The following is a 17,323-nucleotide window of genomic DNA, read 5'->3' as shown; positions in this document are numbered from 1 at the left end:
GGTTTTGGATATAGATCATTGCAGGTTCGGTAGTCCTCACTTGGGAATAGAAAAAACGTATGATGAGGTTCGTGCTAAATACATTTGGAAAAACATGGGGAAAGATGTGGAAAATTTCGTAAGGAATTGTACGGTGTGCAACGCATGTAAGCCTGCAAGGACAACTTCATGCAAATTAGGATCATATCCTATACCGAGTAGACCTTTTCAGAGAATACATATGGATATCCTGGGGAATTTTTGTGAGTCTAATATGCGAACAAGTACTTGTTAGTGATAATAGATGAACTTACAAGGATAGTAGAAATTTTCCCACTTAAGCATAAAACGGCCGAAGAAGTAGCCATAGCGTTTTTCAATGGTATCATTTGCAGATATGGCTCACCCGAAGTTCTATTAACCGACAATGGGAGGGAATTCGTGAACAAAACCTTGGAATGTTTAGATGAAGTCATGGGGATACAGAAAGTGACAATTATTCCATACAGACCCGAGGCAAATGGGTTGTGCGAACGAGCAAACAGGAAAGTGCGCGAGGCTCTCAGGAAAACTGTAGGTGGTAATGATAAGAATTGGGACAGATATATTAGTGTTGTTAGACATAATATTAACACTATGGTCAGTGATTCAATTAAAATGTCCCCATTTGAAGCTTTGTTTGGTTGTCCAGCGCGAGGCACATTTGATTTGCTAACTATACCTCATCATGGGGAGGATACGGTCGAGGCGTTGATATCCCCAGCGAGAGAGAGACACGCATGTCTCAGCCGTAATCTCGAATCCACAACCAGAGATATAGTACAGAAGAGTAATAGTAAATCGTCTGATCCCAAGATCAATGTCGGAGACATGGTATTTTTAAAACTTAACGTGAGAAATGAGTTAAATTACAAACTAGGCCCGAAGTTTGAAGGTCCTTTTAAAGTCATTGAAAAGAAAATTGGAAATAGATTTGTAGTTTTAAATGAAGACTTTCTGTAAAGTCTTCAAAATTATACACGGACTTTTTACACTTTGTATTATTGTGGACCCTTTAGAACATTATATATACTCTCGTGGTAGAGAGTTTTTCCCTACGATTAATATATTGTTGCGCAATTGCATTTTTTTTCTTTTTTTTTCTTGCTGTCTGTTTTTTGCGATTTGGTGACAGAATGCCTTCACATTTTTTTTCACTCTTTTATTTCCTTCTACGGTTTTTTTCTTATTATGCGCAAATCTGCGGCATTTTGGCGTAAGATTTCGGGGTTAATATTTTACGGCAAATTTTACGGGATGATTTTTTTTGGCGTGGGGTCGTTAATTAAATAGAGGAAATATTTATATCACCGGAATGGTGTTATTATTAAGATGATGATTTATATATATAAGGAGATGGTATTAATCCTTGAGGGTGACTTCCTCTTTTTTTGGTGGTATATAATTATGGAATTGTGAGTTTATCGTAGTTTTTTTGTCCCGAATAGGTGATAATTTTTTTTATATAAATGGACAGTATCGTTTGGGAGAATTATGGCTTCGAGACAATCTTTGAACACATTGGTCATATCCTGGAGATAGTTCTGCGAAGTGTGCTTACGTAGTTCAGTATAGAACTTTTTTTTTTGGGAGTCATGAGTTTCTGGCGTCGCGAGTCTGACTATGCTGCTGTGAGAGGTTGACAAAGAGGCAGGTAGGAGTGTACTGATTTTTATTACAGTCAAGGGAAATATAAATATACAGCATGCGGACGGAAATGTGGTCACCGACCCGCGAAGAGAGTAAAAGTGGGTCGGCGAGACCCGATTTGTGTTTCTTGAGAGACATAAAATACAAAATATAAAAGTACAAAATATGTGGTTATATAAGCTTTTATACACTGACGGAAAGCCCGCTGAATGCTTTCTCAGGGGGAAGTGAGAACAACGCGAATGATGAATTATGTACAGAGAAAATTATGAATAAGCGTTGTCCTTACAAATACTCCCCCCCTAAGACAATAATTAGGTATGATTGTTGGCTGACTTCTTTGTACTTCGGGTAGTCACTCGCGGAAGCGAGCTGACGGCGGAGGCGCCCTCGGGTGCGTGATATTAGTTGTTGTGGTAGATCCTCGGGTTTTCCGGGGACGGGATGCCTCCCCTGAGGTGATCCTCGGGGGGTTCGACCGTCTTTCGAGGGCGGCCGCGGCTACGGCTAGGAGGTTTGGCGATCGAAGGAGTCGCTTTTTTCCGAGGAAGATTGAGGCGCCCGTGGAATCCGCGTCTGCGAGGTCCTCGTCCATGATGAAGGCTGGTTTCAGGCGATCGATTGTGACCCAGTCCTCGCGACCGTTGATGGATAAGAGATATGCCTTGTCAGTGCGTGTAGGACGCGGAAGGGACCGCGGTAGGGTCTCGTTAGAGGCGGGCGGCGGGCGTCGTCCCTTGACGAAGACGTGCGTTGCACGATGATAGGGCCTTCGGGAGGAAACGTTTTGGTTCTGTCGGAGAAGGTTTTGACGCAGGGCGTGAACTTCCCGGCGGATTCCCGAAGCCTGGCGATGGAGACGTCAGCGTCGTCGGCATTGGTCGGGAAGAACTCGCCAGGGACTGTTAATGGCTCCCCGTATACCTTCTCCGCGGGTGATGCTTCGCCGTTTGCCCGCGGGGCAGTCCTGAGACCGAGGAGGACCCACGGTAGTTGGCTCTTCCAATTTTCGTCGGTGCAGCGCGCCATCAGGGAAGCCTTGATCAGAACGGTGGACTCTCTCCACCATGCCGTTAGCTGCTGGGTTGTAGGCGGTGGTGGCATGTAGCGACGTTCCATAGGCGGGGCAGGGCAGTCCACAACTCCGACAGGAAAACTGGTCCGCGGTCTGTCGTGATTTCGTCTGGCACTCCGAATCGACTGATCCAGCTGGCGAGGAGTGCTTCGGCACATGCTTTCGTGGTCGCCTCCGACATCGGCGTTGCTTCGGGCCATCTGGTGGAGCGATCGATTACCGTCAGGAGGTACCTGGCGCCTTCCGACGGGGGCAGGGGGCCAACGACGTCTATGTGATGTGCCGAATCTTCGGTTTTTGTTTTTTCGGCTGCGGAAATGTCCCCACGGCCTGATTCCGTGTTGGCCGACTGATTTTGCTAGTTTGGCAAGGCACGCAGGTCCTGGCCCACTCGAGGGAGTCCTTCCGAATTCCGTGCCAGACGAACTTCTCCGTCAGGAGGCGCACCGTCGTTCCGGCCCGAGGGGTGCGAGAGTCCGTGTATGACGTCGAACACGGCTTTCCTTCGGGAGGCTGGGATCAGCGGGCGCGGGCGGCCCGTGCTGATGTCGCAGAGGAGCGTCATGCCTGCGGGTCCGAAAGGCACGTCTTCCCACTTGAGGGCGGTGATAGCAGTGCGGTATGCGGCAGTCTCGGGTCGGCAGCCTGTTCCCGGGCGAGGTCTTCGTAGTCGACCCCGAGACGCACGGCGTTGATTTCTATCCTCGATAGGGCGTCTGCCACGGGGTTCTTCTCGCCAGGCACGTACTGGATGGTGCAACCGAACTCTGCGATGGCTGCTAGGTGCCTCTGTTGTCTCGCTGACCAAGCGTCGCCCGCCTTGGTGAAGGCGTGTACCAAAGGGAGGTGGTCCGTCCTGATCGTAAAGGGGGGAGCCCTCGAGGAGGTAGCGGAAATGTCGCACTGCTTGGTACAACTGCCAGGAGTTCGCGGTCGAACGTGCTGTACCTCGTCTCGGCGGCTGATAGTTTTTTGCTGTAGAAGGCGAGTGGCTGGGCTCGCCCTGGACCACCTGCTCGAGGACAGCCCCGCAGGCGACGTTGCTGGCGTCGGTGGTGAGGCGTAAAGGTGCAGCAGGGTCTTGGTGGCATAATGTCGCCGCTCTGGCGAGGGCCCTCTTCGTCTCGTTGAAAGCCTTCTCTTGTTCGGCCTCCCACGTTAGGGCCTTTGGTTTCCCTTTCAGGACCTGTGTTAGAGGAGACATGGTGCGGGCGGCGGCGGGGATGAATCGGCGGTAGTAATTGACCATTCCGATGAAACTCCTGCAGGGACTTGACCGTGGTTGGTGTTGGGAACTCTGCACCACGCCTACCTCGAGGGCCATGGGGCGCACGCCCGGTCGCGGAGATCTCGTGTCCGAGGAAGTCCACCTTCTCGGCGCCGAAGGTGCATTTGTCGAAACGGACGACCACCCGTTTTCCTGCAGGCGCTTCAGGACCGCTCGGACGTGATGTAGGTGCTCCTCCAAGGACCTGGAAAAAATCAAGATATCGTCGACGTAGCAGACGCAGAAGGGCAGGTCCCCCAGGATGCTGTCCATCAGGCGCTGGAAGGTGGCCCCTGCATTCCTCAGGCCGAAGGTTGAGTAATGGAAAACGAAGGAGCCAAAAGGCGTGATGATGGCAGTCTTGGGGACATCCTCGGGGTGCACTGGAACCTGGAAATAGGATTTAAGAGGTCCATTTTTGTGAAGACCTTCGCCCCATGAAGGGCCCCTGTCAAATCCTGCATGTTTGGCAAGGGTATTGGTCGGGGATTGTAACGAGAGGTTGAGTCTTCTGTAGTCTCCGCAGGGCCTCCAGGTGCCGTCAGGTTTCTGTACCATGTGCAGGGGCGACGCCCAAGGGCTCGATTGCTTTCTTGCAGATGCCCATCCGTTCCATCTCCGAGAACGCCTGCTTCGCCTCCTGGAGGCGGCCTGGAGGGAGTCGTCGGAACTTCGCGATGTGTCGGGGGGCCCGTGGTGGCTATGTGGTGGAATATCCCGTGCTTGGGCGGCGTCCCTGCCGCCTGACGAAGTTCCGGCTTGAAGACTTCGGGGAACTCCTGCAGGAGGTTGCCGTAGTTTGTGGGGGGGGCGATGGTACAAATTGTAGGGGCGCCCGGGCCTGCTGCTAGTGGAAGGGAAAGGCATGTCCCCGTGTCGAGGAGGCGTTTGCGGCCCACGTCCACCAGGAGGCCGTTCTGCGCCAGGAAATCTGCCCCCAGTAGCGGGATCCTGACGTCCGCGATTGTGAATTCCCAGACGTAGTTTCGCCCCAAGATGGATATCTCGAGGGGCTTCGTGCCGTAGGAACGGATGGGGGTCCCGTTTGCGGCGACGAGGGAGGTTGTTTTGTCGGGCTCGCGGCTACGGTCTTTTCCTGACGGCGGGAATATCGAGTGCATTGCCCCCGTATCCACCAACATCCTCCGGCCGGAGATCGCGTCGCGGACGTAGAACCTACGGTGTGTGGTTCCGACGCGGCCGTTGCCACGGGCGGCCTTGGTTTTGTTTGCCGTCGTCGTTTTTGACTGTTGGAAGGTGCAAGGGCTTTCGCACCTCCTGGCGAATCTCCCGAACCTCGGTGGAAGCGGCACCAGGAGTTTTCACCTCGCTGCGTGTGGGAGGACTTCCCTTGGGATACGGCGCCGATCTCTTGCGTTGGGTCGTCGTCGTCTTCTTCCTTCTCTGCGGCCAGGCACCACGGGGGATCGGGGGGGGGCGGCGAGCTTCGCGGCATTGTTTGACAACGTCAGCTTCTTTGCCTTTTCTAGTAGTTCGTCGTCCTCTAGGGTAGTACGCGTCGGTCAGCTGCTTTCGGACGTTACCGGCTCGAGTTGCCGCAGGAATATTTCGCGGCTCAGGCTGATCTCTACCTTTTTTCCGTCGGGGCCTATTTCGGGCAGACGGACGAGGCCCATCACAGTGTCCCAGGCATCTTGGGTGTCGGCGCCGCGCATGGGGTTCGCGACTAAGTCGAGGGCGCGGGCGGCCCTTTCAGCGATAGGCACGGAATAGGCTGTCAAGAGCCTTTCTTTTATCTCGTCGAGCGTGACAAGTCCGATTCGTGCTAGAGCCGGTCAGCCAGTTAGATAGTTCGGCCTGAGCACCTCTGGTCGGGAGAGCCGCTCGCGACGAGGTTAGCCTGCAGCACTTTGTTTGTGAGCCCCGCGATCCGGAATTGCCCTTCGGCTCGGAAGAACCCAGGAAGACGGGTCAGCCGTTGTGAAGGGGGGCAATTTGACAGCTGAGCGGCCGCTGTGTCAGAGTCCGTCGCTGGGGCGGGGGAGGCCCGGGTTTCCCGCGAGGTTTCCCGCAAGGTACTGTTTGCGCCCATTGTCCTCTCTCACAAAAACGGTCGACAGAGTCGTGAATGGCGGGCCAAACCGTTTGAGGAAACGCCTGAACACACCTTGGGCAGGTATGCCGTATTTAGTCCGTTAGAGGCGTTGGTTTTTTCCACGGTAGGAGCTTTCAGAGATCTATACTGAGGCGCCGTATGAGTCCGTTAAAGATCTCTGAAGGTGAGCGGCGGTAGTGAGTCCCTTAATGGCTGAGCCAAAACCGCTTGGGTCACCGTCCAAAACCGGGAGGTCACCAGTTGTGAGAGGTTGACAAAGAGGCAGGTAGGAGTGTACTGATTTTTATTACAGTCAAGGGAAATATAAATATACAGCATGCGGATGGAAATGTGGTCACCGACCCGCGAGAGAGTAAAAGTGGGTCGGCGAGACCCGATTTGTGTTTCTTGAGAGACATAAAATACAAAATATAAAAGTACACAATATGTGGTTATATAAGCTTTATACACTGACGGAAAGCCCGCTGAATGCTTTCTCAGGGGAAGTGAGAACAACGCGAATGATGAATTATGTACAAGAGAAAATTATGAATAAGCGTTGTCCTTACACTGCAGTGTTCACAGGTGGTTTTATTTTTGCTAAGATTACTGTAATGAGTTCGGTTGCTGATTTTTCCTTTGGAGTTGATTACTCGGGGATTTGCACTATTTTCGTAGATGCTGATTATGGCATTTCACGAGAACGTATCATGTAAGGGGATTCTTTTCTGGTCGTTTCTGGTCGATGGGTTTGCTCCGGTAGCAGATTCCGTAACGGTACACATTCCGTTTTGGGAAAGATATTGAATTATATATGTTTCTTTTTCTCTTGTGTGCGCTGTGTAATGGGGGGAAAGTTCACTTATTATTGTTGTTATTATCTTATTCTTTTTTTTCTCCTTTTTCTTTTTTTTTCTTTTCTTACGAGAAATGTTGTAATGGGGGTTAAGCTCTAAATAGCATTTTTCTTTTAGATAGGAGATATAATTTGTCAGGGTATATGAGTTGGATAGAAGGGGTGTTTGGCATTATATTTTAAAGAGGCTAGTTCTATAAACCATAAAGGGGTTTTTGCTGTTAGACGTTATGGGTTCTCTTTTGATAGCGTATCTGTCATATATGGGATTATTTGTGAGGATTCAGTAGGTAAAGATTATATTTGGTTCAGCGAGGAATTTTTAATATTTGACTAGTAGATTGAGTATATTAATTAATGACGGATTTGTGGGGTACAACAGGACTTTAGTTATTTTATGACCATGTAGACCTTTTAAATACGGACACACAATGACTTTGGAGAATTCCCAACTCTACGTGATGATGGCGATGGAGACGACTTCGTTCTACAGTACCAGAGGTCGAGTCGAGTCTACACACGAATGGCGTTTCTATGGACTACCTTTGCAAAGGATGAGATGTCTTCGATATACCGTCTCAGGATAATTTCTGGGATAAATCAGGAGTCTACAGTCTTCGATGAGCCGGGTGCGAGTAGCACTTGCATAGAAGTCACGGGATTTTTTAATTGATAACGGAGTGGTGACCACGTTTACTTCAGTAGAAAACGTCGAATCTACAGTTTCGCAACGAGAGGGTGTTGGATACACTCACGAGGGTCACAGACGCTGAATAATGGCGCGTTCTGAGTTGTTTCGAGTTGGTTTACGTACTCGACCTGCGTCTACAACAATTTGCTCGTCCTACAGGGATCCCAGCCGTTTGATGGTTCCTGCAGGGTTCTCTCGGATTTTTTCATGATACTTAGTCGGCGTGTCTACAACTCGTCTACTAAAATATTTCACAGACACTTACATGGAAACCATAAGGCGGTTCGAATTCCGCCTACAGTGGAGACCGTTACAGTCCCGCCACTGGAGGATAGTAACGAAGAAGAATTTTTTTTCGACTACCGTTACACTATACCAATAAAAATGGTAATGCTAGGTGCTATACTGATCACCATTTGTGTGCTAGGAGTTCTTAAACTTTTGTGTATTCGACGAAGCACAAGGGCTCCAGCAATGGAGGTGGCCCTAAGTCATGTGGTAAATTGATACATCGTGCATTAGTTGCCGATATGGTGTGCGATGGGAGTGCACTATTTTTTTTCTGAACCAGCCAATGTGTTTTATATATATGAGCCATTTTTGTGAACAGTGGCTAGGCGGGAGCTAGCAATTTTAGGTGGCCAAGTTCTGTCAGATGAAAAGAGGGGCAATGATTAATAATATGTTTAAAATGCCAATGTAATGTTAAGTGAAGTCACATATCACTTCTTGCTTGGAGACAGGCTTAACTTTAGGGGAAGCTTACATGAGAAAGGAATTTGATGCGCAAGCAGTTTAACCCAGAGATCACTCACCCGGTCGTGAGACATGTACGTTCCTTCGGTGAACACAAAGAGGTTAAGCGGTAGGTACACGCCGAGTGTCGGGAGAGAAAGCCCCATTGTAAAGGTAGGAAATATTCTATAAAGAATTATAAAACTGTTACCTTTGAAAAAGAGAGAGAAGTGTGAAATACTCTCATTACGCGAATACTTTGAAAAGAGTGATGTGTGTAGCCAGTATTATATGTTATTATCTTTATTACAGATGGGTCCTATTCCATGGCTAATTTAGAAACGGGAATCTCTAACCTGACTAATACGATGTACTTATGGTTAGTCAGGAGGGTATAATGTTAACTTACTGGTTTCTTTATGGGCAGATTTAGCTTTTATGCCATTATGACTTGTTAATAATTTTATTTTGTCCTATTTTATAACCAACTGCTTTGGGTAATAAATAGTATATTTTTGTACTTACGAGATCTTAATAGCCTAATGACATGATTGCAGACAGAGGGCACTACTGACTACAGGTAAGAGTTTCCAGTTTGTGTAGTTTAGTGAACAGGGGGGGTTTGGAACATATATATATATATATATTATATAATATATATATATATATATATATCTATATATATTATATATATATAATATGAGGATATAGATATATAGATATATAGATATAATAGATATATAGAATAATAGATATATTAGATATATAGATATATATAGATATATATATTCAATCAGATGAGAGCATTAAAAGGGTCCAGGAATCCACCAAACATAGTGAAGAATATTTTATTATGGAACGTTTCATATTGCTTCAGAGTACTTCTTCAGCCTGTAATTATAAATTGTGACAATTTAATTGATAGTAAAATAATACATTAAGACTAAAATATCAAGATAATAAGTTAATTAAAAACTCCGTTAGAGAAACATTTAAAACAAACAATAGACTAAAACTTTAAGAAATATGTTATTAAAATTTACAGGAACATTTAAAACAAATAATGAGAGGACACGTAGAAGTACCCTAAGTACAAGTAGAGAAGGGAATGATTTGAAAACACAGTTCGGCCCAGATCTCAGTTATGCTAAATACAACGTGGCAGCAGCCACGTTTGCATTTAGAGAAGGAAACCAGTCGTTGATGTATAATGACTCAAGTGTCGTTAAGTAATTGTTGGCAGTGCTGTCAATGATTGAGAAATGTGTTTTATCATTATTAATTATACATATTTTGGCGTGGTTACGGATATTGGATAATTCTGGGTTTGTTATCCTTTGTCTTGTTCTGTAGCTAACACCTAAGTGACTGGAATATCTCAGTTTTGAGTAACCGTTTTGGTCGATCCGACGTAAATACCCAGGACAACCCGGACAATTAAATTTATCCAAATGACGTCGGATCTCATGCACGTGGTAGTTTTTTTTCTTTTTTTTGTATGTAAAGAATGTGCCAATTTTTAATGGGTTGACAGGAATCAAGTTTAATTTTAAACAACCTATTTCACTTTCAATGGTTTTCCTTATTCGCTCGGCTAATTTGTTTTTATATGTAAAAGGATTGGTACAGTACATAACTAGCTTCTTAACATCATAGGAAGGAACTTGCTCAGAAAAATTATTATTTAAAATTCTATTTACTACATTATAAAAAACATTTACTGGATAAGAATTGTTAATAAAATACCTCTTTAAAAATTCAATTTCTTCGTGAAATAAATTCCAATTTGAGGTATATTTCATAGCTCTAAAAACCAGGGTTGAGATGGCATTAATTTTAAAATTCAAAAAACAGAAACTATAAAAATTATTACCCAAACCCGAAAATGTATGCTTCCTAAAAATGGATAAAGATAAAGGTATAGTTATCCTTAACAAGCCCGACTACAATAGAAAAGTTCTCAACATTCTAGCTGACACCACCAAATTCAAATTATTGGGAGATTTAAGTTTTTCTGAGATATTTAAACGAGAAGACAGAATCAATAGATTTCTTAGAAAATTTAAAAGTCTAAAAATCATTAATGAAACGACATATGATAACCTTTTTGTCACTGGTTCGTCTTTCGGTATCCTGTATGGTCTACCAAAAATACATAAAGAAGGTTTTCCCATTCGCCCTATAGTGTCATCCATTAAAAGTCCTTACTTTAACATCTCTAAATATGTGGCCAAATTGTTGTCTGAATTTGCACATCCTGTTAACACAGTTAAAAATAGCTACGAATTTCAGGAATTAATTGTCAGACAAGATTCAGATCTTTACATGAAAAGTCTTAACATTGACTCACTTTTTACAAACATGCCAGTGGAAGAAACAATTGAGATTATTTTAGATAAAGTTTTTTTAAATACCACATGCTTCCATGGATTTGATCGAATTTTATTCAAACAACTTTTAGAACTTGCAGTGCAAGATTCAGTTTTTACTTTTAATTCCAAATTGTACTCACAGGTCGAGGGTTTGGCTATGGGGTCCCCATTGGCCCCTATATTTGCAGATATTTTTATGGACTTTTTAGAATCAAAATTTTTAACAGAATGCCCTTCTAATTTTAAGTCACACTTTTATCGAAGGTATGTTGATGACACTATTTTATTATTTAAATATAAGTGGCAAAGTGAAGCCTTCTTGTATTTTGTGAATAGTCAGCATCATAATATAAATTTTACTATGGAAACCGAGCATAACTGCTTATCATTTTTAGATCTAAAGTTTGTTAAGGAAGATGATAAACTCAACACTACCATTTTTAGGAAGCATACATTTTCGGGTTTGGGTAATAATTTTTATAGTTTCTGTTTTTTGAATTTTAAAATTAATGCCATCTCAACCCTGGTTTTTAGAGCTATGAAATATACCTCAAATTGGAATTTATTTCACGAAGAAATTGAATTTTTAAAGAGGTATTTTATTAACAATTCTTATCCAGTAAATGTTTTTTATAATGTAGTAAATAGAATTTTAAATAATAATTTTTCTGAGCAAGTTCCTTACTATGATGTTAAGAAGCTAGTTATGTACTGTACCAATCCTTTTACATATAAAAACAAATTAGCCGAGCGAATAAGGAAAATCGTTGAAAGTGAAATAGGTTGTTTAAAATTAAACTTGATTCCTGTCAACCCATTAAAAATTGGCACATTCTTTACACACAAAAAGAAAAACTACCACCGTTCATGAGATCCGACGTCATTTATAAATTTAATTGTCCGGGTTGTCCTGGTATTTACGTCGGATCGACCAAACGGTTACTAAAACTGAGATATTCCAGTCACTTAGGTGTTAGCTACAGAACAAGACAAAGGATAACAAACCCAGAATTATCCAATATCCGTAACCACGCCAAAATATGTATAATTAATATTGATAAAACACATTTCTCAATCATTGACAGCACTGCCAACAATTACTTAACGACACTTGAGTCATTATACATCAAACGACTGGTTCCTTCTCTAAATGCAAACGTGGCTGCTGCCACGTTGTATTTAGCATAACTGAGATCTGGGCCGAACTGTGTTTTCAAATCATTCCCTTCTCTACTTGCACTTAGGGTACTTGTACTTGTCCTCTCATTATTTGTTTTAAATGTTTCTGTAAATTTTAATTAACATATTTCTTAAAGTTTTAGTCTATTGTTTGTTTTAAATGTTCTCTAAGGTTTTTAATTAACTTATTATCTTGATATTTTAGTCTTAATGTATTATTTTATTTTAATTAAATTGTCACAATATAATTACAGGCTGAAGATGTACTCTGAAGCAGTATGAAACGTTCCATAATAAAATATTCTTCACTATGTTTGGTAGATTCCTGGACCCTTTACCCTATATATATATATATATATATATATATATATATATATATATATATATATATATATATATATATATATGAATAATTATCGACATCGAACCGTGATCCATTATATATCAATTTCAAGCTACAAATGTCCTTTAATATCTAAATTCACTTTACCTCCGCCCAAATGATATCATTTGGGAGGTAAAGTGAATTTAGATATTAAAGGACATTTGTAGCTTGAATTGATATATAAATGGATCACGGTTCGATGTGATAATTATTCATAACAAAAGGCTACGTGCTGTCAAACGCTCGAATTGGCTAACATGGTAGACGGGGTTTCATATCGATTCTAATTACGAAAGCACCGAGATCGAGGGTGATTTGTAAGGTCAGAATCGATATGCACTTATAGCGTCTCTGTTGGCTGATTGGATAGCGTCACTGACTGTCCTGATTTCGTCCCCGTCCACTTGGACGGTGGTTCGATCCCATGGGGGGACGAAATTATTATAAACTAAAAATTCCCCTTCGGTACATATATGAAAATATATCATTTGGGAGGTAAAGTGAATTTAGATATTAAAGGCATTTGTAGCGTGAATGGATTTATATCTCATATATATAGATATTATATATATATATATATAATATATCAATATATAATATATATATATATATATATATATATATATTGTGACGAAGTGGGCAAGAGTATCTGGGTCTGGATACCATTAATACTTGGTGCATGAAATAGTCAAAGATCTGTGTCTGGACACCATTAATATTTGTTAACCCAAATTGCCAAGTATCTGGTTACTACACTTACCATTTGTACTTGCTAATACAAGAGACCCTTTTATTCCTGGGTCTGGGACACCCTTTGTACTTAGGGCACAGTTCGTTCAAGTACCTGGTTGTTACTTACCTCACTACAGCCAGGGACACCTGACCTTCATACAAATACTAAACGACTGAATACTCCTCAAGCGGTAAGGAGTGAGCCCTTATATTAAACTGAACAGTCAAGAAAACAATCAGTCTAAGCTTCACTTAAAAATGGGTGGGGTGTGAGGTAATCTTAATTAAAGGGCATCACTCGTGCAACTTCAAATCTAAGTATTTCCCTGATTCTGTTTTATTTGTGGGAAACGTCACAATTATCACTCTATATTTCTACCTAGACAAACAAAATATCATGCTGGTGGTTCAATGAAATACTCATATAAATCTTAAATACAAAAACTTATTTCTAAATTCAAAATTTATAAGTGAAATTCACAATCTCAGGGAAATTGTTATTATTTGAAAACAAAAGGTTAATTAATTCTTGAATTAACTATTAAGCAAAATTAAATCAAAGTTTATCAAGAAAATTAATTAAATTAAATTATAAAGCAATAATTAAATTTGAAATTATATTTAATTAAATGCAAGTTAATTCACAAGTATAAGATTCAAAATTTACACAATAGAATATTATTCAAACTAATTAAACAAAATAAAGACAATGCAGAAAAACATAATGCATAATATGAAAACAATTAAAGCATTGACAGTACAAACATTAAGCATATAAAAAAATGGGATATGTCAAAAGAACAAAGCAAAAGATAAATGTTTAGAAATGATAAAACCCCGAAGTGCACTTCAAAACATTTGTAAAAATACCTTATACACAGCTGCGCTTCAATCAAAAGGCCTGTTACAATTTTACACTTTTTCACTATTTTCGTGGGCGCCTTCACAGATTTAACAAAAAAATAATACTATGTTCAGATTCCACAAACAACACATATATTACTAAGAATTATATAAAAATGAGTGACCAGCTCGTTACGTTAAGTTACTGAAACAGCCTCGCAACCGAGCGAGAGAGCGAGAGAGCGAGAGAGATTTTGAGAGAGAGAGAGATAGACTAACGCACGCCGCTCTCCTCCAAGCGAATGAATAAGGTTCTCTCACCCCATAAGCGTATGGGCGATTAGTATCTCTTGCTCAAGACGAAAACATATTACGTCATCTCTATAGGAATAGCTAATACAAGACCTCTTTGACTGCATTCACATATGGCTATGAATAAGGCTCTCTTGTTCCTTCACAGGCCCGACCGCGATGATAAGAAAAATTATGTACGTGTTTACATCGATAAAGAAATAGCTTGGCTAAGACATTCTCAAAGTGCGCAAACACCGTCTTCAAAAGGCTCACATATAAGCACTTATGGTACTTCAAAAATGAAAAATGGATCACTGAAGGCATGTTATCTTTAAATTTGGGGATCTGAACACAGAAATAAACATTTCATACCATGATACACAAGTTCTGATGTGAATTAATCATATTACCACAATTATAATTGCATTCCAAACTTACATTATAAGAATATATATATATATATATATATATATATATATATATATATATGTGTGTGTGTATGTGTGTGTGTGTGTGTGTGTGTGTGTGTGTGAGTGTGTATAAAAGGCCCATAAAATACTATTTGAACGTTGCAACTATATATATCGAGCACTTCCTTCTGTGCTCCTGATCACTGGTAAAATATGGACGTAGGATGTCTTACAAGAATTTATATACAAAGCGCATGTGGGTGTGGCAGGAAGTCTCTATTGGTATGCAGGTGACATTTTTTTAACCATTATTTTAAATTTTCAAGGTCTTTCACTTAATCTTTACCCATTTTAATTATATTTTTGTTTTTCTGGTCATAGTTTCTCCTTTTCCCTGGTCTTCTTCTCAGTTTAATCCTTAGTCGAGGGTGTTGTTTTTAATTAGCCTTTCCAGGGGTGTCTACCTTGTGTTCTGTTTTTGTCTATGTGGTATATTATTATTTAAGGATGTACTATGTTTTGCTCCTGCCTTCTAAGGCCTTCTCTGTTTTGTAACCCGAGTTTGATATGAGTGTTGTCACATCAAGAAGCATTATCTCACTTTGTTTACATACGGGACTCTGAGAGACAATGATGGTTAATACACAATACCTACATATCTGTTAGGTAATTATTAGTAATATTATATGGTAAGGATTATTAGCATTGTAAGGGATATTATCATTTACTGTTGTCATTGTAAATATACTGTACTAGATGTCGACCCAAGTTCCCCTACAGCAGCGAAGGAGTGGCGACATTGGCATAGGACCTTTGTGAACTTCATCGAGGAGTGTGGTGTAAATGCACCTAACAAATTCAGGACACATGTAAATTGCGTGTCTCATACAGTGTTTGAGTATATTGAAGAGTGTGCAGACTTTGAGTCAGCTATAACTCTACTAGAAAGACTGTATGTGAAAACACCAAATGAGATTTTTGCTAGGCATTTACTTGCAGCAAGAGAAGCCAGGTGAATGATGCCTTCATCAATGGTCTTTCTTCAGCTCACATATGCCAACGCCTCCTAGAGAACAATATGCTTGACTTACAAGGTGCCTACAATCAAGCTTATTCCTTGGACCTTGCACAGAGGAAGGCTGAAGCCTACACTCCTCTGACTGCACACTGCTGTTACTGTTACCCCTCAGAATCCACCGACATCACTAGTTCCTCACTCAACTGCAGTGGTAAACCTCAAGTCTTCAGAAGAGGATGCCATGCGCAGCTCACCTGATGCTTCTGAAAAGTCAGCAGTTGCCGCTACCTACAATGTACGAAAGAAGTGCTACTTTTGCGGAGGACCGTATCATGCTAGAAGTACATGCCGAGCACGTGAAGCTACCTGTCATGAATGTTCTAGGAAGGGACATTTTGCTCGAGTTTGCCATTTTAAATCGACAAAAGCGTCCATAGCAACAGTGTTTAGTTCTCATATTATGACTACAGTGACAAATGTTCCTCATGGACTTTCACAAGCTGCTACTGTAGTAACAGTTAAAGGCAATAAGTTAAGTGCCCTAAGAGATTCATGTAGTACTGAGAGTTATATAAGTGAGAAAGTTGCTCAAGAATTAGAACTGAAAGTGCATCCAAGTAGTAAGGGAATTAGTATGGCTCAGAAATCTTTAAATACTAGTTCTCCCGGATATGTTATGGCCGACCTCATGCTGGGACTCAGCAATCAATCTTATCCTGATACACATCTTGGTGTGCTGAGGGACCTGTGTGCAGACATAATTCTCGGGCTAGATTTCCAGAGATAGCATCTAAGTGTAACATTTGAATTTGGTGGACATAATATCAGTTAACTTTGAAAAACAGTAATAACTATTGTGTTCTTACAGCTGCAGCACTAGAGGAACCATCACTCTTTCATAGTTTATCACCTAATTGCTGACCAATTTCTACGAAATCCAGACGTTACAGTAAGGATGAGCAAGACTATAGGAAAGGAAGTAAATAGGCTACTCCGTGAGGGCGTAATTGAACCAAGTTTATCTTCATGGCGAGCCCAAGTTGTTGTCATGAAAAACCCAGGTGATCAGAATAAGAAGAGGATGCATGTTGACTACTCACAGACAATTAACCAGTATACTGAGCTGGATGCATACCCAGTACCAAGGATCAATGACATGGTAAATAATCTTGCTAAGTACCATGTGTTCTCTACATTTGACTTGAAAAGTGCATATCATCAGATACCAAATAAAGAGTCAGACAGGAAGTACAATGCTTTTTAGGCAAATGGTGGTCTGTATCAATTCTGCAGGATTCCTTTTGGAGTAACGAATGGAGTAGCTGCTTTCCAGCGAGCAATGGACAAATTAGTGAAGGAAGAAGTTTTGCAGGGTGCTTTTCCTTATCTTGACAACATCACAATTGCTGGAACTACACAAGAAGAGCATGATCGCAATGTAGATAATTTTCTAAAGGTTGTGGGACGAAGGCGCCTAACTAAATGAATGCAAAACCATCAAATCAGTGCACTCCATAAAAGTTCTAGGTTACTGTGTGGGGAATGGACATATACAACCAGATCCTGAGAGACTTCGTCCACTGCAGGAACTATCTCCTCCAACCGATCTGGGATCCCTAAGGAGAACTCTAGGTATGTTTGCTTACTATGCCAAATAGATTCAAGATTTTTCAAATAAAATTCAGCCCTTTGCAGCTACAAAGAAGTTTCCTCTAGATGCAAAAGCTCTAAATGCCCTTAAC

Source organism: Macrobrachium nipponense, chromosome 33, assembly GCF_015104395.2.
Source record: "Macrobrachium nipponense isolate FS-2020 chromosome 33, ASM1510439v2, whole genome shotgun sequence".
NCBI lineage: Eukaryota > Metazoa > Arthropoda > Malacostraca > Decapoda > Palaemonidae > Macrobrachium > Macrobrachium nipponense.
Note: the sequence above shows the minus strand (reverse complement) of the source record.